Here is a 25,173-nt window from a genome sequence, read left to right as displayed (position 1 = left end):
ATATGTTACTTGACCTTTTTCCCTTACTGCTTTTAATATTCTTTCTTTATTTTGTGCGTTTGGTGTTTTGACAATTATGTGACAGGAGGTGTTTCTTTTCTGGTCCAATCTATTTGGAGTTCTGTAGGCTTCTTGTATGTCTATGGGTATCTCTTTTTTTAGGTTAGGGAAGTTTTCTTCTATGATTTTGTTGAAGATATTTACTGGTCCTTTGAGCTGGGAGTCTTCACTCTCTTCTATACCTATTATCCTTAGGTTTGATCTTCTCATTGAGTCCTGGATTTCCTGTATGTTTTGGACCAGTAGCTTTTTCCGCTTTACATTATCTTTGGCAGTTGAGTCAATGATTTCTATGGAATCTTCTGCTCCTGAGATTCTCTCTTCCATCTCTTGTATTCTGTTGGTGAAGCTTGTATCTACAGCTCCTTGTCTCTTCTTTTGGTTTTCTATATCCAGGGTTGTTTCCATGTGTTCTTTCTTGATTGCTTCTATTTCCATTTTTAATTCCTTCAACTGTTTGATTGTGTTTTCCTGGAATTCTTTCAGGGATTTTTGTGTCTCCTCTCTATGGGCTTCTACTTGTTTATTTATGTTTTCCTGGAATTTTTTCAGGCATTTTTGCGATTCCTTTCTGTAGGCTTCTACTTGTTTATTAATGTTTTCCTGTGTTTCTCTAAGGGAGTTCTTCACGTCTTTCTTGAAGTCCTCCAGCATCATGATCAAATATGATTTTGAATCTAGATCTTGCTTTTCTGCTGTGTTTGGATATTCCATGTTTGTTTTGATGGGAGAATTGGGCTCCGATGGTGCCATGTAGTCTTGGTTTCTGTTGCTTGGGTTCCTGAGCTTGCCTCTCGCCATCAGATTATCTCTAGTGTTACTTTGTTCTGCTATTTCTGACAGTGGCTAGCCTGTCCTATAAGCCTGTGTGTCAGGAGTGCTGTAGACCTGTTTTCCTCTCTTTCAGTCAGTTATGGGGACAGTGTGTTCTGCTTTCGGGCGTGTAGTTTTTCCTCTCTACAGGTCTTCAGCTGTTCCTGTGGGCCTGTGTCTTGAGTTCACCAGGCAGCTTTCTTGCAGCAGAAAATTTGGTCTTACCTGTGGTCCCGAGGCTCAAGTTCGCTCGTGGGGTGCTGCCCACGGGCTCTCTGCAGTGGCAGCAACCATGAAGACCTGTGCCGCCCCTTCCGGGAGCTTCAGTGCACCAGGGTTCCAGATGGTCTTTGGCTTTTTCCTCTGGTGTCCGAGATGTGTGTGCAGAGAGCAGTCTCTTCTGATTTCCCAGGCTTTTCTGCCTCTCTGAATGTTTAGCTCTCCCTCCCACGGGATTTGGGTGCAGAGAACTGTTTATCCTGTCTGTTTCCTTCAGGTTCCGGTGGTGTCTCAGGCAGGGGTCCTCCCGCTCCTGGGCCCTCCCCCACGTTTTTTTTTTTTCTAACTTGAGTATTTCTTATTCACATTTCGAGTGTTATTCCCTTTCCCGGTTTACGGGCCAACATCCCCCTAGCCCCTCCCCCTCCTTCTTTATGGGTGTTCCCCTCCCCATCCTCCCCCCATTGCCGCCCTCCCCCAACAATCACGTTCACTGGGGGTTCAGTCTTAGCAGGACCCAGGGCTTCCCCTTCCACTGGTGCTCTTACTAGGATATTCATTGCTACCTATGGGGTCAGAGTCCAGGGTCAGTCCATGTATAGTCTTCAGTTAGTGGCTTAGTCCCTGGAAGCTCTGGTTGCTTGGCATTGTTGTTCATATGGGGTCTCGAGCCTCTTCAAGCTTTCCAGTTCTTTCTCTGATTCCTTCAACGGGGGTACTGTTCCCAGTTCAGTGCTTTGCTGCTGGCATTCGCCTCTGTATTTACTGTATTCTGGCTGTATCTCTCAGGAGAGATCTACATCCGACTTCTGTCGGTTTGCACTTCTTTGCTTCATCCATCTTGTCTAATTGGGTGGCTGTATATGTATGGGCCACATGTGGGGCAGGCTCTGAATGGGTGCGGGAATTGTTTTAAAACATAGCTTCATTCAAACTGAGAACCCTGGACAGGAAACATTGACTAGATTTGAGTAAGTGAAAATAAGTTAAGTATTTATCATAACCAGGGAGCTCTGGAATGGTAAAAAGAATCAGACACAGATACAAGGACAAAGAAGACACAAACACTGACATGGGTTGTAAGGCAGGCTTGTGAGAATAATGTAGTAAATGTGCTATCCTCCTGCAGTATCAAATATGGGGTAAAGCTCTTCCCTCCTCCAGTCCATCACCTTTTTGTCCTGTATCACAGTTCCATCGATGTTTTTATTAGTGTAATTCTGCATGACACTTTTTTGGCACATGAAAAATTCCAAAGTTTATTATCTAGAGAATATAAATCCAATTTTAAGGAGAAAAGAAAGGGAAAAGGTATAATAAAAATATAAAGTCCTTCATTCATTCCACTTAGCAGAATATATCTATGTGGTTATGATTATAAGAGAGGGAAAGTGCTAAAAGATGAGATCTGAATTTATAATAAATCCTAAATTCATTACAGATAAGATTCTTTGTACCGTTGACTATGATCTTAAATAAGTCACTCCAAATTATACATATACTTTTCTACCTTAATAATGTCATAATTATCTTTAAATGTCGTTTTTATTTAAGGAACCATCTTTCCTATTAACAAAGCAGCTTAAAATCAATTAGGTTAATGATTGGTATTCTAGTTAATGATTAAAGTTAATGATTTTCTAGTGTGAGGGGTTTTGTGATATACTTTTTATAAATAAAATGATTTAACAGTACATAAGCATCAGTGAATGAATGTTGATGTTTCACTTCAACATGCCTTGTAGTTAGCGATCAAGATTAGTAGGCATATAATAGAAATAAATTCTGATGCCAACCTGAAAAGAAACCCAGACAACCTCTTCAAAATCCAAAAGAGTTTTGGCAGCCATATAAGAATTTTCCATAGGTAACTTCCATCATAATAATAAATGTAAGCAGAGAAAGATTTTATCCCCTTTGTTATTCTCGCCACAAGCCTTACTATAAATTAGGAACCCAATGTGAATGCCTACACTAGGTGGAATTTATATATACTTAAGTGAGAATCAAAGTCAAGATTTAGATATGCTTTTGGAAGTAAGGGTAAACTTCAGTAATGTATTCTATATTAAGAAAAGTAATTAGATTTATAAAGGCTTTTTTAAAAGACAATATGAGGAGCTTACTATTAGAATAGTTCATGTGTAAACCAAATTATTTAATGAAAAAATATCCCATGAAGCCTTCAGGATTAGGCAATATTGACAGGTTTTTAAATTGTTTTACTACTATTATTATTTTGTTCAGTAGCTTTCTTACTTTAGTTTTCAGTTGCAGCTAAAATCATGATTTAAAAGCTTTCATTCAATTTAAAAGTTTTCATTAGAATTAGTTGTACCTTCAGGTTTTTCAATAAATACATATATGTGTATCTATACATACACATATACATATGTGTATGTATAGATACATCCGTGCGTGTTCTTTTTACTTCATGTTGTTTGTGTGTTTCTCTTTCATGCCTACATTTTTTCACATTTCAGGCTTTTAATTCATAAACAATTTTTTCTTATTAATGATAATTTACTGTAGATCCCCTCTCTTCTTTCCCCCCTAATCCTTCCCTCCCCCCTCCCTTCTCCCTACCACCCATTTATTTTTCTTCCACTTCAAGAGGAGATGTACCATGGATATCAATCAGCCTTGGTATATCAAATTGCAGTAAGACTTGGATATCTTCTCCTATTGAGGGTAGAGGAGACAGCCCAGTAGGAGGAAAGGGTGTCACAAGCAGGCCACAGAGACTGAGATGGTCCCTGTTCCCATTACTAGGAGTCCCACAAGAAGACACAACTGTTAAGTATGTGTAGAGGACCTAGGTCAGTCCCATGCATGGTCTCTAATAAACATTTTGATCTCTGTGAGACCCTATGGTCCTAGGTTGGTTGATTCTGTAGATTGTTTATGGTATCTTGAGGCCTAATTTTGTTATCTGGCCTTTCTCAGATACCCTCAATCTTAAATTGTTGAGACAAGGTCTGGTACTTAGAGTTCACACTCATTTTTTGGCATGACTAGTCTAGTCCTCCAAGTTCTTCCTGCAGTTGTGTGTGTGTGTGTGTGTGTGTGTGTGTGTGTGTGTGTGTGTGTGTTTATGATATCTCCAGGCATGTATTGAAATAGGGAAACATGTTTACTTAAATGAAAACACATTTATTCTCAGCATAAAATATTACTAAATTTTCATCCGCAACCATACATCTACTTCAGACATACCCCCCTTTTTTTCTTTTCTTGGATATTTCTTTATTTAATTTTCAAATGTTATCTCCTTTCCCCTCTGGAAACTTCCCTATCCCACCGTCCCTTCCCCTGCTTCTATGTGCTCCGCACTCCACTCACTCACTCCTACCTGCCATTGTCTTCTTTTCTATTTTTTCCTTGAATATTTTTTTGTTTACATATCAAATGTTATCCCCTTTCCCCAACCCAACTGCCCACTTCTCCCTACCTCCCAGTGCTGACTTTCTCCTACACTGGAGGGCCAGCCTTGGCAGAATCAATGGCTTCTCCTCCCTTTGGTGCCCAAATAGGTCATATGCAGGCAAAGCCATGGGTCAGTCCATGGGTCATCCCTTTGGATGGTGGTTAGTCCCTGGGAGTTCTGGTTGGTTGGTATTGTTATTCTTCTGGGGTTTGCAAGCACCTTCAGCTCCTTTAATCCTTTCTCTGACTCCTCCAATGGCAACCCTATTCTCAGTTCAATGGTTTTCTGTGAGCATTCACCTCTGTATTTGTCGTGCTCGGGCAGAGTCTCTCAGGAGACAGCTATATCAGACTCTTGTTGCATACACTTCTAGATATCATCAATGTTATGTGGGTTTGGTAGCTGTGTGTATATGGGCTGGATCTCCAGGTGGAGCAGGCTCTGAATGACTATTCCTTCAGTCTCTGCTCCAAACTTTTTCTCTGTATTTCCTCCTATGAATATTTGTGTTCCCCCCTCTAAAAAGGACTGAAGCATCCACACTTGATGGAAAGACCTCCTCTGCTCATGAATTGGCAGGTTTAAGATTGTAAAAATGGCCATCTTGCCAAAGAAATCTATAAATTCAATGCAATCCCCATCAAAATTCCAACTCAATTCTTCATAGAGTTAGAAAGAGCAATTTGCAAATTCATTTGGAATAACCAAAAACCTAGGATAGCGAAAACTATCCTTAACAATAAAATAACTTCTGTGGGGGATCACCATTCCTGACCTCAAGCTGTATTACAGAACAATAGTGATAAAAATTGTATGGTATTGGTACAGAGACAGGCAGGTAGATCATTGGAATAGAACTGAAGACCCAGAAATGAACCCACACACTTTTGGTCACTTGATCTTTGACCAAGGAGCTAAAGTCATCCAGTGGAAAAAAGATAGCATTTTCAACAAATGGTACTGGTTCAACTGGAGTTCAGCATGTAGAAGAATGCACATAGACCCATTTTTATTGCCATTGTCTTCTTAATCCTGGACTTACATATGTAGATCATCACACAATGCATTTGATATTAGCTGCCTCTCTTCCTGTCATCTTAATCTGTGTTTGAACTGCAAATAGATAACGGATTGAACCATCATGCCAGGCACTTTAATAACATGCATTTTCAAGATATTGGCAGACATTCTTACCTTTAAAATTTTGAGTTATAGTGTTATCACAGCTTCCAATGTCCTGTAAACCAACTTTACAGTATCCGATTCTTGTTTTGTTTTGATATATAAATTTTGATGAAATTACAGTCTTTCTATATTTAGTATTGATGACTTTAAAATGAGAAAGAAAACTAGCATTATCAGAAAGAAGATTCAAAGGGATATGTATTAGAAAACAAAGAAATAGCTAACATATAATAAACCTTTTTCAATAATAAATTGGAATAGGATTTTACACTTTCATTTTTCTTTTTTATATTTCTGCTGCTGACGTGGCTCTGCAGTTAGGAGAAGTTGACCTTTCAAGGAGACCAGGGTCAATTCCTATCATTCATATGGAGCCTCATAACAATCTAGAACTCCAATTATAAGAGATCGTATGTGCTCTACAGCCTCCGTGGGTACCAAGGACATATGATGCAAAAATATACGTGCAAGCAAAATATTCATATGCATAAAATGAAAATAAATATTTAAAAAAACTTTAAATCTTCAAATAATTAATATTTTATTATTATAGTTTGTGTCAGTGGGTGTGTTCAATGTGTAAGTTGCAAGCCACTTCTGCTAAACAAATATATTTGTAGAAATTACTAAGACAGACCACAATTATGAACTGAATTTAAATTTATAAGCAGCTAAGATGAGGAGACATTTTTCTCACTGAAGACAGTTTTGAATATTTCAAGTAACAGAAAAAGTAAATATACCAAATATATATCCATTTAATGACATTATTCCATCTAGATATCTAGAAAACCATTGACAAAAAAATTTATGTACTGGAGCATTGACAAAGTAGTTGAGACAATCTTAGAAATATGAACCCAGATCTTCACTTACCAGATAACACATCTTTGTACAGAGGCATACATCCTTTTCCACAACTTCATTGACAGATAAAGAACACGTTTTTCAATGGAAACTGGTAGTTAAGTAGACCCATCCTCTTAACAAATCTGGTTATTACATATGTTAAAACCAAGCCTCTTTCCAAACATTAATATGTTACAACACACTATTATTTTATTTTGGTAGGAAAGTAGTTTAAATAAGAAGTTGAGCAAATGGCAACCATTTAGAAAAATAATCTAACTCATGGGAGTCTAGGATTATATTTTCTAAGTCTTATCATGATTTTTTTCTTATAAGCTACACATTTCAGATCATTTGTTACTTTAAAGTAGAAAGCTCCAGAGACAGCTTCTTATGAATACTTCTGGAAAGATCCTTGAGGTCAAAAAAGTGATTTAACCTCAAAGATCAGCCAAAATTCTGTAGAGTGCAAAGGAAGAAAAATATAATTTAATTTCTAGGACGTTCAGCAGCTAGGGACTTCAACAGCTATAGGCCAACACATGATTTGTGTTGTAATAACCACTCATGACAGCCACATATTTTTAAACCTACATTTAGAAGTGCTTCATATACAATCTTTTAAATACGCTCTATAGATACTTTTGTTCCAATTTTGTTATATGAACACACATATTCCCCAAAATAGTTGAAATTTTATGAAGAAAAGTGTCATTTAATTAAACTTCTATCTAACTAAGCAGTTGACAAAAAAAATCAAAATTAAAAGAAATTTACAGTGTGTGGTAAGGATTGCATTCTTGACACTTTGTACATCACAGAGCTTACATTGTTGATGTATATATTGGAGAAGCATCATTTAAGCTTTATTAGCTGAGGGCTAATTTTGTATTTAGATAGCAGGCTCCAGACATTCGTTTGCTGAAAAGTACCAACTCTTCACTTGTTCTGTGACCTAACTAAAAGTCAGATAAAGCTTGGAATTTCTACCGCTATTTTCTCTATGCATCCTTTACTTGGTACCAAACGTATGGCTAGGTCTACATAGGAATTTAATCTTAGTTTTTCATTTAAAATTTGCTGATATAAAATCCATCCCTTTAGTTGATGGATTCTATTTCAAGCCTGAAGGAACACAGAAGAGCTTGTTAAGGCATATTCCTGTAACTTCCACAATTACGTGTTATAGGTGTCACAAAATGTCCCTGAAGTTTTCAAGGGATTGCTTTAAACCTTGAAGTCACTTTACATTCCAGGAACAGGTGACCCTCACAGACCCTCTGAATCCTAAGGTCACGCTTATGCTGGGATAATTCCACAGTGACAGACACTGATACTATCCTCTACAAATATGGATGCATATGAGACTATGTCACAAGAACCAGGTCAACAGTCAAGCAAGCAGAACTCTAGAGCTACCTGGAATGTCAGGAAGGAGAAAGTGACCATAACTTGACGATGTTCTGCCACAAGGCTTGTGACAATCTTTAGTACCCAGGACTGCTGTTTTTCCATATCAGGCTGGTGAGTGTTCCTCCATCTGATCCATCCCCAGAATTGAATCTCCCCAGGAGGAGAGAGGACCATAATGTGATGAAGAATGACAAAGTAGCTCACAGCTTCATGCTTGATCTAATTCTTTGGCTCGTGTCAGCAATCCAGCGATTGGCTGAGATACTTTATTCCATCCAGATCCTAATATGGCCATATTCATTTAATATATTTCTTTATTTCCTCCAATATTTCCTTTTGATCTGTGGGTCAAATGGCTAGATTCAATTTAATTCCCCAACTCTATGTCAATCCAGTAGACACTGGCTTTGCTAACATGAGTCTTACTGTGCAAAGTGGCTACAGCTGAATTCTGTTGAGGTGATCTTTTTGTACACTGTGTAAAGATTGTCTTTCTATTATTCAGATACTGATTTCCTTACCCACAAGAGATCTCATTGTTCAACCCTTGCATCACATTTTGTAAACATTCCCTCTCCCACTGTCTGATTGGTTTTAATAAAAAGCTGGTAGCCTGTAGCAGAGCTGGAGAGGATGGATAGGACTTCCTGAGAGAGACTGAACTGTAGGAAAGAGTCAGATTGGGAGAAGCTTCCCCAGCCTGAGATAGAGGGAAAAACAAGTCCTGGTACCAGGGACTAAGAGGTCACAAGCCTTTAGGCAGAACTTAGATTAGAATAAATGAGTTAATAAGTTGCAAGGTGGTTGATAAAAAGCCTAGCTATAAGGATTAAGCATTTATAAATAAGTTTAAGTCTCTCTGTCAGTATTTAGAGCAGGGGCAGGCATAGAAAGGTTTTAGGGTCATCAAGTTTACTTCCAAGGAAACTTTACTTTGACTATTGTGTTACAAAAGTGAATGTATTATTTCAGTAAATATATATTATCTTGATTTTAGCAAAATTATGTATGCAAACAATTTGGCTTTCTACACAAAATGAAATGAAACTCTTATTTGGTTAATGATAACATGTGCTTGTTAAGTGGTTTATTTTAGGTCACTATTCAATAATCATATAATATGATTATGCACAAAATTTTATTACTTTATAACCAAGTACTGAGACAATATTTTGGCTAATACATGGCTGGCAGCAAAGCCACTATGGCCAACAATTTATGATGATATATGCTTTTCATGTTTATCTTTGTTAAAATCAGAAAATCAAATGACACCAAATTGTTTAAACATGAAAACTCAAAATATCTTTGCTTAGCTATGTTCAAAGCAGTCTTATTTATAGTAGCCAGAAGCTGGAAAGAACCCAGATGTCCTTCAACAGTGGAATGGGTACAGAAAATGTGGGACATTTACACAATGGAGTACAATTCAGCTATTAAAAACAATGACTTTGTGAGATTCTTAAGCAAATGGATGGAACTAGAAAATTTCATCATGAGGGACGTAACCCAGTTGCAAAAGAACACACATGGTATGCATTCACTTGTAAGTGGATATTAGCCCAAAAGCTCAGAATACACAAGATACAATTCACAGACCACATGAAGCTCAAGAAGTTGGAAGTCAGAGTGGATACTTCAGTCCTTCTTAGATGAGAGAACAAAATATTCACAGGAAGAAAAACAGAGACAAAATGTGGAACAGAGACTGAACGAAAGATCATCCATAGATGGTCCCACCCGGGGATCCATTCCATATACTGTCACCAAACCCAGACAATATTGTAGATGTCAAGAAGTACATGCTGACAGGAGCTGAATATAGCTGTCTTCCAAGAGGCTCTGCTAGAACCTGAAAAATAGAGTCAGATACTCTCAACCAACCATTGGACTGAAATGAGGGCCCCCAAAGGAAGAGTTAGAAAAAGGACTGAAGAAGCTGAAGGGGTTTTCAACCCCATAGGAAGAACAACAATATCAACCACCCTGATCCCTCAGAGTTTCTAGGAACTGAAACACCATTCATGGCTTCAGCCACATATGCAGCAGAGGATGTCTTTATTGGGAAACAATGAGAGGACAGACCATTGGCCCTGTGAAGGCTTAATGCCCCTGTGTAGGGGAATGCCAGGGCAGGGAGATGGGAGGGAGTGGATGGGTGGGTTGGGGAACATTCTCATAGAGGCTGGGCAAGAGGGAAAGAAATAGGGAGACTCCAGATGGGAAATTGAGAAAGAGGATGACATTTGAAATGTAAGTAAAAAAATACCCAAATTTTAAAAAAAAAGCTACTAATTTTAAAACTATCATGACCAAGATAAACCAGCTTTAAGGCACTGTAGAAAGCCTATGAGTCAGATATTCTCTTTTGTTTTTAATTGGTTATTTTGTTTATTTACATTTTAAATGTTATCCCCCTTCCAGGTTTTCTCTCCAACCCCTACCCACCCACCCTTCTCTCTCCTGCCTCCAAGAGAGTGCTCTCCCACCCAACCTTCCAATCCTGCCCCATGCCTAGCATTCTGCTACACTGAGGTGTCAAGCCTTCACAGAACCAAGAACCTCCCCTCCCATTGATGCCAGATAAGGCTATCTCCTGCTACACATGCAGCTGGAGCCCTGGGTCCCTCCTTATGTACTCTTTGGTTGGTGGTTTAGTCCTTGGGAACTCTGTGCACTCTGGTTAACTGATGCTGTTGTTCTTCCTGTGGGTTGCAAATCCCTCCAGCTCCTTCTGTCCTTCCCCTAACTCCTCCATCGGTGTCCCCTTATTTGCCTGCAAGCATCTGCATCTGTATTGGTAAGGATCTTGCTGAACCCCTCAGAAAACATCCATGTGTATAAAAGAGGAAATGCATGACATTAGCTCATTGTTATAGTTAATGCATAAATGTTCGAAGAGTAAAAACAAATTTTCAGTGAAGGAAACTGAAACCTGAGACTAGATGTACAAGTCACTGTTGTTGAAGCAACAAAGACTTAAAAACAAAAACCCACAGGGTCAATAAAGGTAGGAAAATGCTGCCTCAATGTGGCCTTCAAATACATGCCAATAACTACTTCTTGGTGCTGTTTAATACGTGATTAAGATATCTTAATCTCTGTCCTTAATGAACAAGAAATTTGCAAAAATTCTCCTTGTGATGTAGTAGTATGAGCACCAGCTCTTTGGAGCAGATAAAGCAAGTGAGGAATCTCATATGATCTCCATGGCTACTACCGGCAGGAAGGTCAAAGGAGTACAAGTGAAATCTCAATCTAGTGCAATGTATGTTTTCATATGTGATGACGTGATCACAGTTTATCTAACAGAGTAGTTTAGCACAACTTCCACTGGTGACAATTTGCATGCTTAATGAAAGAGGGAATTTTATTTAGAGGTAACCATAGAAGGCATATCCACTATGCAGTCCTCATCCTTACTCCCAGTCAGGTAAAAGAAAGTATTTTTCATTTCCTTCAATCCACTTAACATTTTGACTATTTAAACCTTTTCATATTAATTAAAAGGAAAATGACTTACATATTGCATTACTTGCTTTGCATGATAAGAACAATGATATATTAAAAATGGATGCACACACTATTTTTTTTTCAGACAGAAGCTTACTGTGTGGGCTTTGCTGCACTAGAAAATAAGATATAGACAATGCTGCCCTAGAAATCACAGTGATCTGCCTGTTTGTTTTCAGAGGGGTTACAGATGTGAACCACTGTTGCTGCATTTTTTAACAAGTTACTGCTATGCCATAAGCTAGCCTGTAATTTCCAATTCCTTACTACTAAGATATAAAGAATATATCATCACACCCATCTAAAAACATGGATCTTCACCTCTGTATAAAGATATTAATAATTGTATCTGATTACTTATAAGTGTTTTTCTTAAATAAAGTGTTTTAATATGAAATGTTCTTCAGGTGAACAGCCTAAGAATATATTATAGATGTGGGTGTTTTTGCCCTTAAGAACAGATATAGGATGAGCTCTTCCTTTGAGAGTTCAAAAATGTACAAGTCATGACAGATAAGAAACGGTTAAAATGGCATAGAGTATTTGCTTTTGAGAAGTAAGCATAATATAGAAATATTTTACCTTCTGGAGTTAACGATATCTAATTATCATTATGTTGTTGTAAAAATATAAAAAAAAATGAAAAAGTATCTTTTATCCGCACTCGGTCTGGCACCGCAGTACCCCAAGATATGTGCTAGATACATTAAGTCTCAGTCAGCAAAGCCTCTCACCCACATTGCTCCATTCCCTATCACACTATTGAAGGCCTCTCTCTGAGCCTGACAGCCATCTCTCTACCTATCTAGTTCCCAAAGCAGGTTTCCATGTCAGCAACACACATCCCAAATCTGCCGCGGCCCAGACTAGCCACCGCACACTTACACTTAAATCACTACATGAAAGAACACACAACACAATAACCTTTGGCCCATTTGATAAGATATAATTGCCCACATAAACATTCAAAGCCCAATACACATCCATCCCTTAAGAACATTCTTAAGGACTTTTAAAGGTACTGGATGGAATCTTAATGTCACCTGCCACACTGTCTGCCTCGACTTCTCTCCCTCTTCCTCCTGTCTCTCCCCCCTCCATTCCAGTCTCCTCCTCTTCCTTCAAACTTTTCTCCCAACCATTCTTCCTTCTCCTCCAGTGACAGGCCTCCTTCTATCCCGTACCTGCTCTCACCTGTATTTTACAAATTAAATGGGGAGAAGGTTCTGGTGAAGTCACGTGAGTCCTGAGTACAGGACTAGGCAGCCTTCCTTGGGGCAGTGGAATTAGCATCAAAATGCAGATAACTTCAGGCCAAACAACAACACAATTAGCCATATATAAAAGTGTATTTATGATACCACAGAGCTCATATTTTGAGAAACTGTACAAAATTGTTTTTTAGTTGAAAAATATTATTAAAACCTAATTCTCAAGCGATTTTATTTAAGAGTGTTAACCTTTTGTTGCAAAAGTATATTTCTGAGTCAATAAGTTAGAACTACATATTGCAAATTTTAATCTTCTGTTTTGATTGATTTCCTGGTCATGGATATTGTATCAAAGTTTTAAATCTGTGTATGAAGTCACATGTTCAAATTTCACTTTATCCATTTAAAATAAGTTCATAATTCTAACCTTGTGTATAAAATAACCTGTAAAGAATTGAAGTGACAGATGGATTTATTGCAGCCTTTTTTTGTGGAGAAGCAACACATATGTCTACTCACCTTAGAAAGGGAACCAATACTCACAACAGTTCAATGTAATATTGCAATAAAGCCCAACTATATGAACCATTGAGTTTTAATAACAGGGGAGTGTGGGAGAGTTCAGTTACAAGGAGAAGAGTGAATGAGAAGCAGCTGCTTCACTGCAAAAAATATCTCACCTTGAGAGCTGTAAAACTGGAGCTTTCTCTGCACTTCCAAACAGCTCAACCTTTGACATATCCCCATGTCATCATTTTCCTTCTCTAGAAACCTTGTGAGACTACTCAAGAAACTTCCAAGTTTCCGTTCTTTTAGATATGTAGCTTTTTGTTGACCTCCTAAGACTGATACACACTTGCACCCATGTAAACATAAAACAGGATTCTGAAAATGCTATTCATTTACAGTATGCATACGATGCTAATAATGTTTTAAAAAGGAAGTAATGTGAAATTTATAATGGCAAATTATAAGATTTAAGTTTCTGAGAATAAATTATAATTAGTACAGAAGTTTAAGAATAATCCACTCATCTTGGAAGATAATTGGGTGATGTGAAAGTAAAATAAATATTTCATTGTGAAGAAGTGAAGAAAAATTCAAAGGTGTAATTTATTCTTCTCTCATAAAATACATCTCAACTGTAGCGTTCCCTCCTTCCACTCCTCCTGGTTCTTCTCACTTTCTCTCTTCCCAGATCCACTCCTTTGCCATATCTACCCAAAACAGAGCACGACTCCTAAAATCATCAACAAGTCCAACATAACAGCATGCAGTAAGAGTAGGCATAAACCATCACATCAAGGTTGGAAGAGGCAACCCAGCAGGAGCAAAAGGATCTCAGTAGAAGGCAAAAGAGTCAGAGACACCTCCAAGCACACTGTCAGGAGTCCTCCAAAAACATCAATCCAACAGCCATAACATAAACAAACAGAATCTAGCATAGACTCACGGGGGTTCCACACTCGCCACCTCAAACTTTCTGATTCCTCCTGACCTCTGTTTAGCTGATTCTGTAGGCCATGTTCTCCTGGTATCCTCAACCCTTCTTGCTTCCCATATTACTTCTCTTGTTTTTCTTGAGGTTCTCTGAGCTTCAAAGGAAGGGACCCAATGGAAACTTCCAACCTGGATTCTGTCCCTGCCCAATGTTTGGCTGTAGGTTTCTGCATCTGCTTCCTTAGATGCCAGAGGCAGGTTCTCTGATTATAATTCTCTAGGCACTCATCTCTAGAATCAGAAATAACTATGGAAAAATAAGGGAATAAGTTAAAACATGACACATATTTATTTTATATTGCTTTCCTCATAAGTCACCATAAACTCTATTCATAGCATGAGGGTATTTTTGGGTCAGAATTCTTAATCTACATACAGGGTCAAGAGAATTGGTTGGTCATGTAAGTAATGAACGAATATGATTTTAGTGTCTTGGGGTTATTGAAAGATTCAGCTCTTGATTTTACTTGGACTGTCATGGTGTGGCAGGTTTTCCATCCTGAAGCCATCACCATGCTCTGTTGTACTTACACACCTTACATATATATGAGTGTGTGTGTGTGTGTGTGTGTCTCTCTCTCTCTCTCATCTTGGTTTAAAAAGTAACAACTTATCCAGTTTATTCTCTGCAAGGTAAGGGGCAAACAGAATTCAGGAACCTGGATTTACAAACAAAACCTTCATACTGAGAACATGGTAGAAAAATTCCTTGGTGGCCAAGTACCATGCAAGGTCCATGTATTCCCAGTTAAGCTGATACCTGTCAACACCAAATCCACACATTTAGATGCTGGCTCTGATCCACAACAAGGTATCGTCGTGTCTTCATGGGAAATAGGAAAACTTAGCTTCAAGAAGAGAAGAGGCAAAGAGAGTTTTTTGTCTTTTTGTTCATTTTGTGTTTCTGAAAGTGTTGCCACAGCAATGTAATTTCATCTTAAATATGACAATTCTTTTCAAGTCACACATCTTCTAGATTGTACAAATTCGGCCTTATCCTCTACTCCCCATAACTTATTTAGACGACTCATTGTATTCTCAGGTATCTTAAATGTAGGTTCAAATTCCCTTTGTCCAAGTCTCCAGATTCTATACACATACATTTCTCTTTCTTTCCTATTTTTAAAGTCATGTACATGTATTATATCATTCTTTATTGGCTTGTAGATCTCTGACATTTTTAATTCATTTTCAATATCAAACCCTCTTATTTTCTTAAGTTACCTATATTTTATTAAGCAACTGTTTTTATAATGTGTGAAATTAATTAATCTGTTAGACTGTTGCTTAGTGACCTTGGATATTTTTGAAATAATAGTACATGGATCTTTGGATTAAGGTGCTTAGATGTATAATTATTAATATTGAACATCTATTTATTTGGAAAGACATTCTGTTTTAAAGCTCATGTGTGGAATGCAAGTTTGACTCTTCAGGAATGCTTAATCACACTGCATATTTCCAGCAATAAAGATTAATTATACCATAGTTAATCGAACTAAACTAATCTAACATATTAATAAAATATTCATATTATGAGAAAAATCAGTTATCAGGAATGCTCTAAATAATTTCCTTTATTATATGTGAGAAGCAAGAGTGCATATTTAACCTGCTTGCATTCAAGTCATTACAAGTAAATAAAGTCTGGTGACAAATTTTGAGGAAATGCATTTTGAAACATTTTAATTATGAGAAATATGAATACACATCTATTATTCTTATTAAAATTATACTTCCATACACTTGATTATAAACCTCAAGAAACTGCTGTCTCAAACACAATTAGGAATAAAGAGTACTGCAGCTGAATATCATAATGGTTGAGAAAAGAAACACACACAGACAGAGTCCCCTACCATGAGACTTATACCTACTCATGCTTCTGAGAGCACAAAGAGAGAGAGAAGAGCCCGGATTCCCTCTGCTGATAGTTTATGAAGCTGGCCTGATCTTTCTTTTTTCCCTCCCCTATTTCCCTCCCTCCTTTCTTTCTTTTCTTTTCTTTTTCTGCTTTACTGTACTTTCTCCAAGTAGCATTACAATTTTAGAGATGTTATGGTCTGAGCAATCAGTGGAAGCTCTACCATACGATATCTTGAGAAATGAATCTATAGAAGAGTCTCATTTCTCTTTTATAAAGGTTCACATTTATCTCAGAAGCAGGAAAAACTTACATTCACACATGAAGTAGATTAAATACACTAAAGGAAAACTAGTGAAGAGTGGGTCTCTTTATTTTTCATAGTGAGATTTTAGTAATTTATTTGTATTTGTACCTCTGTAGCTTCAAACAGTCAGAATTATAGTAAGTGGCTAAAATATTTGATTGGGAAGGTTAAATGATTTAGGAAACCCCAGAACTTTGTATTTAAGAATATTCAGGAAAGAAATTGTGTTCAATAATTATCAGATAAGCATTTAATTAAAGAAAGAAACAGAATGAATTGACATATTTTATTCATTATGCAGCATAGTATAAAAAGTCTCATTTGAAAGCATCTAATCGGGGGTTGGGGATTTAGCTCAGTGGTAGAGCACTTGCCTAGCAAGCACAAGGCCCTGGGTTTGGTCCCCAGCTCGGAAAAAAAGGGAAAAAAAGCATCTAACCTTGGAGAAATGGCAACAAAGGCCATAAAAAGTTCAGAGAATATTCTTAAAGAAAAATAACTAAAGCTCTCTTTTGGGAGTAGCAAATATCACAGTATCTAACTTCAAAATCCATGTGGTCAGGACATTATATTTTAAAATGACAAATTATTTATGTCTAGATTTGTGCTGTGTGGAATGATCTACTCAGGGAAACTGATTTATGTATTATTAAATTTTGGAGCTCTAAGATGGAGAAATTCAAGAATAACTTTAGACTTTTCATTTCTCAACTAGGCCTTAGGGGTAATTGGACCAATAAAATAGAAGCTCTTAATTTATATGAAGGAGTTTTAAGAACCATTAAAAGCAGACTTGATTTTTAATGAAGCAGATGCCTGGAAGTATAAGGGATGGGGAGAATATTAAGAAGTGTTTGAAGACTGCTTGGTAAAAATGTGAATAAAAATCAGGTATAGCAACCATCAAGAGGAGCTCTTTGCTGTACTATCTCTTCTATCTGTAGACTACTTGCCACAATTGGGATGTTTTTCTGTACCTAAGATGGACCAAGTTCATTTAGTGTTTAGTATTCCTCTACATTTTATTTTCTGCTAATGGACCCGGCTACATAATTTGAGGTTTGCTCAAATGTTGACTCTTTAATAAGGCCATCACTGCCACAGAAATTGGCCTTTCTACTGATCCATAACCATTACTTGCTTCGTATTGCTATCAGAGCATCTGTTCCAACCTGCCATCATCCTATTTTAAAATTTATGCCCTGGTTTCCAATTACCACATAATTTGGTTGGCATCAGTAATTTATGTACCTTTTGCACAGTGAGCCTGAGACATAAACAGGAGATGGGAAAGAAAAAAAATCGTACTTATATATTCAAAGGGTAAATTGGCTTCTATGTTCTCATGTTGAGGAAGTGGAGTTTGAAGTAGGATATAAAAGAAAGGTAAAGTTTACGTCTTTTGTTTACTGTAGAAACTGCATATATAAAACATTGTTCATCATTTGTATTTGGATGCTAAATGAAATACGTTCTCAGAAAATATTTGATGGTTATTGGTAATGTTATTGTTATAATATACAAAATTGTGATAATCGATCAATCCCCTATATTACAAAAACTACATTAGACTTAAAATCAATAATTCAAATTTTAGTAATCCACTCAAATTATTAATTATTAAGCCCTGTCACAATGCTGTCAGTTATCAATTATTAGACTGGATAGTATAGTAAGCATTTGTGTATAACTTGCAAAATTATTGAATTACTGTTTGACATGTCTCTGGTTTTATTGTAAATATTTAGATAATGTTACATTGTTATGTGATTTACATATTGTCAAACGAGAAATGAATACTTAATAGATTTGGCTAGTAGAGTTGGTGAACAAACAACTTTATATTGATAAATAAAGTAAATTTCAAAATTGAAAAGATGAAAAGAAACTACTATGAAGTGACAATTTCTAGTATTGTCATGTGATGTTTTGCTGAAGCAGACATGTGAGAGGACAGAGGGTATTTATAGAGCTTATACGTAGTTCCCAACAGACAGTAACAGGGTCCTTGAGTAGCTAGCCCTGCAATGCTTCCCTGGCCTCATATCTTTGCTGATCTTCACTTCATTGCAAGAGTCATGGCAGATTTCTGACTGGCTCTATTGACTCCCACTGTCTCATGCAGACTTGAACTATTGGTTTCCTGACAACGAAGATTTGAAAAGCCCCAAATAACTAATTCTAATAGATCTAAAGAGTGATGTTGCATTGACCTATTGTGTAAATATTTGCCAAGTATTATTCTGTAAATAACTTTCAAGAGCCAAGAATGCTTCTCCATCCAGAACATGGAGTAGTAATTAAATGTGATGTCTCATGAGTTATATTTCTATTTTACTTTCATTGTTCTTCTAAAAACATACATAATTTATAACACTTTCAACAAACCAAATATGCTTTTATACTTTAATACAATGTATTTTTCTACTTCTGATTTTCAGGTTATTAATAGTATTTCAAATGTACTTTAGTACTTACTGCTTCCAAATGTTCTTGGCAAAACTCAGAATGAGTTAATTTATTTATTAAAATATTTTTAGTGTCCAATCAAAATAAAAATAAAGTTATGATTTTTCTTCATCTTCAGGCACAGTGAATTACTAATAATGAGAATAATGGTATGGGACTTTCTATTAAAGATTTTAAGTTAATTTAAACTACATACAAATGGGTCTTTGTATTACAATACTTTATATTTCATCATTTCTATTATTTCTTGAATTTCATATTTGAATTGATAGAGCTATATAGTAATAATAGAGGGACTTTCCATTTGGGGACCAATAACTATGTGACTGACATTAATGAGTTATAGTGAATTTTGTCCTTGGCAATGAGATTATATACATCTGGGTAATACCATTAGTTTTTAAAAAAGAGATTTGGTGCATTGCATTGTCTGTCTTGAGTCATGGATATGAATACTTAAGAGACACAGAGAATATCAAACCTAGGACTTCATCTGTTGAACCTAAATGTATTTTTTCATTAATAACAACAAGAGATTTTTACAACTGACATTTTCTTGAAATTATTCTTTCTATAAAATCATTATTAAGGAAAATGGATTAAAATATCAATTGTATGTTCAAGATTTAAGGTTGCTGCACTTATTCTTTTTAATTCTTTATATATCAAATAGATCTGTAAACAAGCCCATGGCAATTTTATCATTCCATTTGTTTAATAAGTAACTCAAGCATAGTGAGTTTTAAAAAGTACCCAGTCATTCAACTGTTCAATTATTTACTTAAATCCAGGGATCAACTCTGCAGTGGTCTTTTGTTGAAATTTATTTGATAGCAAATTTTCGTTTTTGTCTTTTCATCATTTGACAGCTTTTTCTATCAATTAAAGAAGAATGTCTCTCTGGTGCTACAGTATTTCATTACATTCTTGTGTTTGGTGTTTAAAGTAAAGTTTAATTAGACAGAATAACTTTAGGTAGCTGTAAGACTTGGCAAGACTTTTATTTAGGTAAGAGATGAACTCTTCCATCCCAAATTATTGTAGAGATGTAGCTAATTGGGTTGGCAGGAAAAAAATGAGAAATGACTGATGTTCTGGACATTGTAGGCTTTGAACAACTTAAATGGTAAGAGACTATTTCTAAAACAGATTAATCTGATGAACATGGAGAAGACAATGATAGTGTCATGCTAATCTTTATGCATGGTTCACATCGATAATTAAAACATAGTTCATATATACAATTGAATTTTATTTAGGTATGAGGAAAGATACACTTACTGAGTTTATATCAAAATGGACTGAAAAGGGAAACATTATATTAACTTTGTAGCTATGGCTCCATAATCCAAGCCTGGTGTGGTCCTGATGGGGACAGAATGACATGATTCCTGCTTCTGGGACAGGGTTCATGTGCCCCATCTATTCCCGCTCTCCTCCAAGTGAGCCTCCATTCATGTTGATGGCTTCTCTGAGGACATAAGGCTTGCTTGTATAATAATGTAAATATTTTACATTCCTCCTAGGAATGTTTTTTCTGTCAATATTACTGACTCCATGATAATTAAAAACAGCATGAGTCCTAGAGGTCAGGGTGTGCCTAAAGTCTCAGGAAAATGGTAAGTGAAGGAACCTACAGAAGGACCCTTAAGGCTGTGGGAAATAGCTCTAAACACGTAGGTTCAAAAATATATAATTTCTCAATTATGCAAAAATAAGTATACAATAGGAATTGTATGATAGGTTTCATTAATCTAAAGGAACAAAAGCAGCTGCACTCTGACCTATCTTGTTAGAAAATTACTAAGGAGGAAGGAATTCAGGGTCATCCCAGGACAGAAAAAGGTTAGACCCAGACATGGTAGAAATGGTAATTTCAGGGCAGGATCCCACCCAACTACCTTATCATTTATGCTTAACAAAGGCAGACAGATCTCTGAATTCTTTAGTAATGTTAAGAAAAAAGAAAAAAAATATGATTACTGTCTCCTAAGAACTCATGGGCTCTGCTAATGGGATGCTAATTCATAAGATAATCCAAAGGAAAACCTGAAATAAATGACTTAGTTAATATGTAAAATAAAAGACTGGACCTCTGTTTTGTAGGAGGTGTGCTATCAAGAGAATTTTTTAGGATAAAAAGAAAGAATTGTTTGGAGAACTTTCTGTCTCTCTGTCTCTGTCTCTGTCTCTGTCTCTGTCTCTGTCTCTCTCTCTCTCTCTCTCTCTCTCTCTCTCTGAGCAAGCAGGACATGGATAGATTTCTTAGGATAGCAAGCAAGCTGAATATAGACAGAAATCTTAAGACAGATAGCAGAACATAGAAGCAGACTTGAAAAGCTGTATCAAGCAGAACACAGGTCATCAGCTTGGAACCATGATTTGACTTCGAGTCTTTCTTTTTGCTGCTCCCAGATACCACTTTTTTCAGAACCCCTCACATGCAAATCTTAGCTTGTAATGGTTATATGTAGTATTTTTGTGTGAGGCAAACTGTGGGTACAGACTAAAGAACTACAAAATATTCCATGATATGAACAAAGAAATAAAATAAATAATTATGAAAAAATCTTCCTTAAACTGCATCAAGGCTGACGAGTAACATTTTTGTTACCATATGAGTAGAATATGAAGAGATAATATGCTTAGTGAAAGAATTGAAATACAAGTTACCGACATGTAATATTCTTCATTTGCAAATGTGGGTGTACATTTCACTTGTCTTCTAAATCAAGTGTCCTGTTGTTCCAGCTTTGTATCTCTTCTTTCCTTCAGGTGTAGATAATTCTAAACTAGTTAATCTTTTTCAAACCTACAGATACCTATCTCCTTCCTGTTCTACCTGAGGCCCAACCATCAGCAGTGAGCTGAATGCTGTCTTCCCATTTGCTCCTCAATAGCTCCATCACCTTCCTATAACCAGAAGGCCGGTCAATCCTGAGGAAAATCCAGTTTAGAGCCTCTCAATCCAGTCTTCTGCCTACCCAGTCCACCTGAAGCACAGAAAACAAATGTAAGCTGAACTCTGCCTCCAAAGCTCCACCATCAAGCCTAGAACTCTACCTTTCTTCCCCAGGAGTTCTGCAGTACCACTCAGGCAACAGATACCAGAGGTGAGTAGAGTCTTCTTCCCTGAGCTCCATTGCCAAGCCCAAGCCTCTGCTTACCTACCTGAGGAGTCCTGTTGCATCAGGAACTTGAAGCCAGCATGAGGAACAGACAGAAGGCCAAAGTCCAGCTATTTTACCACAGATAGCCCCAAATGTTTTAGCACAGAGCAAAGGAGATGACGGTAAACCCAATCTTACAAATATGATAGAGGCATTTAAAGAGGAAATGAAATATAGGAAAATGCAATCAAATAGGTAAAGGAAATGAATAAAACTTTTAAAACTTGAAAATTAAAAGAAAAAAATAAAGAAAACATAAATTGAAGGGAAGCTAGAGATGAAAAACCTAGGAAAGTGTAGAGGAATTACAGACTACAAATAGAATACAGAGTTGGAAGAAAGAATCTCAGGTTTAGAGGATAGGATTGAAGAAACGAATGCTTCAGTCAAAGAAAATGTGAAATCTCACAAGCTCCTGAAGCAACGTATCTAAGAAATCTGTGACATTATGAAAAGGCCAAATCTAAGAATATAGGAATAGAAGACTCCCACCTTCAAAGCCCAGAAAATATTTTCAACAGAGTAATAGAAGAAAACATCAATCCTAAAGTCAGAGATGCCTGTAAACATATAAGAATTTTTACAGACCACCCAATAGACTAGATCAGAGGACAAAATCCTCCCACTCCATAAATAATAAATGTACAGAACAGAGAAAGAATATTGAAAGCTGAAAGGGGCAAAGATCAGGTGACTTATAAATGCAGACCTATTACAATTAGACTGGGCTTCTCAGGAAAGACTCTATAAAGCCAGAAAGGACAGAACAGATACTTCACAGACTCTAAGCTCACACAGATATCAGCGCAGACTACTATAATCAGCAAAACTTTAACCTCCATGTAGGAAGAAAACAGGTTTTTTCACAACAAAATCAAATTTAAACAATACCTATTCATATAATACAGCCCTACAAAAGATATTAGAAGGAAAATTCCAATAAAAGGAAGCAAACTATACCCATGAAAACACAGGAAATTAATAACCTCATGCCAGCAAAACTAAAGAATGTAAGAACACACAAACACACACACACACACACACACACACACACACACACACACACACTATGGCCACCACCAACAAAATAACAGGATTTAGCAATCATTAGTAATTAATAGTCTTTTAACACAGTTGGACTCAATTCTCCAATAAATAGACACAGGCTAACAGAAAGGATGGCAAAATAAAATCAGTCCTTCTGATTTATATAAAAAAATACACTTCAGCAAAAGAAAAATTGATATTACATCAGAGTAAAGGCTGGAAAAAAGTTTATCTAAGCAATCAGACCCAAGAAGCAAGCTGAAGTAGGCATTCTAATATCAAAAAATAAAATAAAAAATCCCATACAAACAAACAAACAAAAAACAAAAACAAGAACAAACCAAAAAAACCCAAATTTCCAACTAAAATTAATAAAAACAGATGGGGAAGTAATATCCAAAGTATAGAAAGAACAAAAGAACTTAGAAACAAATAAACCAAATAATCTAATTTTTAAAATGGAGTACAAAGCTAAACAGAGAATTCTCAACAGTGGAATATCTTATGATGTAGAAGCACTTAAACAAATGTTCAACATCCTTAGTAATCAGGAAAATGCCCATCAAAGCAACACTGAGATTCCACCTTTCTTCAATCAGATTGGCTAAGATCAAAATTTCAATTGCCAGCATATGCTGGTAAGAATGTAGAGAAAGAGGAATACTCCTCTATTGGTGGTAGGAATGTAAACTGGTACAACTACTCTGGAAATCAACCTGATGGTTCTTCAAAAGCTTGGAAACCCAGATATCCAGCTGCGGGCCATACACCCAAAAGATGCTCAATCATGACACAAGGACACATCATTTACTATGTTCATAGCAGCCTTTTAGTCAGTAATAGCTAGTGACAACCTGTGGGACCCTCATGGGCCTCTGTCAGTGTCTGACCCCTGCTGAAACCTCGCTGATGAATGTGGAAGCCTTTTGTTCCTAACAAAGGATAGCCTTGGCCCTGAAGCGGCATACTTGGGCATACACTTGGGCAATAATCAGTTCTGGTCTTTTGTTCCTCTTTCTTTATTCCTGAGGGCCTAAGCCGGTTTTTCCACTGTGCTTCCTGGAATTTTCCACCCGGTGAGCTTGGGGTATATATTCGGTGAATCAAGTAAAAGATTTAGCATTCTCATCCACGAATGACACCCGAGTATGTGTTTTTTTTTTTTTTTTTTTCTTAAACCTTGCAGGCCTATGCCTGACTCTTGGTATCATGTCTGTGCGGGCACCAACAATAGCCAGAAACTGGAAGCAACCCTGATGCTCCTTAACAGAGGAATGGGTGTTTTGATAAAAAGAAGAAATGTATCAGTGGCTATTGGTACCCGAGCATTGCCCACTCCAGGTGGATCTACAGGAGCTGAGCACTCTAGCCGTCTCTCTGTCTCTCTGCCAGCTGCTTTCTCACACTGCCTCCTTGGCAGTTTGGTACCATCGAGTTCTGTGTGCCTCTCTAGCTAGCACCGTTTCATGCTAGCTCCAGACATTCTTTAGCTGCCCTCTTTCTGCTAGGCTGTCTCTCTGCCCACCAGGAACCTTGCTCACATCACTTGTAGCCCCATAAAATCAAAGTTCTAGAAACTTGTAATTTATCAATCAGATTCATATGTTAAATTGTCAATCCACAACACATCCACACAATAAATTCACTGCCAATTAGTAAAGGTATAGACCACTCACCTAGACAAGGTAAAATTGACCTAGTCCACCTGATTCTGGATCATCCTGTTCCATCATCTCCATCTTGATTTTCTTCAGCTTCTCTTCCTCCTCTCTTCTTCCTTGACTTTTTCCCTCCTACTGTTCATTCTTATCCAATGATAGGCTTCATCTTATCCTGGACCTGTCTTGTTGCATAATGACATCATTCTACAAATGGATACAGAAAACATGATCCATTTACAAAATGGAATACTATTTAAGTATAAAAATGAGGACATCATAAAATTTGTAGGCAAATGGATAGAACTAGAAAATATCATCCTGAGTGAGGTAACCAAGACACCAAAGACATGCATGGCATATAGTCATTGATAAGTGGGTATTAGCCAAAAGGTATAGAATATCCATGATACAACACACAAACCATAGAATGATTAACAGGAAAGAAGGACCAAGTGAGGATGTATC

At 36.9% G+C, this 25,173-nt stretch overlaps 1 long non-coding RNA gene across 7 annotated transcripts in view; it reads right to left on the bottom strand.

Moving 5' to 3' along the window:
- Positions 1-1,557: 1,557 nt before the first annotated feature.
- LOC120097077 (uncharacterized) overlaps positions 1,558-25,173 on the bottom strand; it is a 32,456-nt gene continuing 8,840 nt past the window's right edge. For 3 of the 7 annotated variants that reach the window (XR_010058018.1, XR_010058019.1, XR_010058013.1), the window contains exon 3: positions 10,421-24,912. This is a non-coding gene — a long non-coding RNA (uncharacterized LOC120097077). Of the gene's footprint in view, positions 2,359-5,503; positions 5,849-10,420; positions 24,913-25,173 lie in introns of those variants that run through there. The other 4 variants (XR_010058015.1, XR_010058016.1, XR_010058014.1 and 1 more) reach the window with 4 other exon arrangements.

This window comes from Rattus norvegicus, chromosome 15 (assembly GCF_036323735.1).
Source record: "Rattus norvegicus strain BN/NHsdMcwi chromosome 15, GRCr8, whole genome shotgun sequence".
In the NCBI taxonomy this organism is placed as follows: domain Eukaryota; kingdom Metazoa; phylum Chordata; class Mammalia; order Rodentia; family Muridae; genus Rattus; species Rattus norvegicus.
Note: the sequence above shows the minus strand (reverse complement) of the source record. Positions and strands in the feature narration are given on the sequence as shown.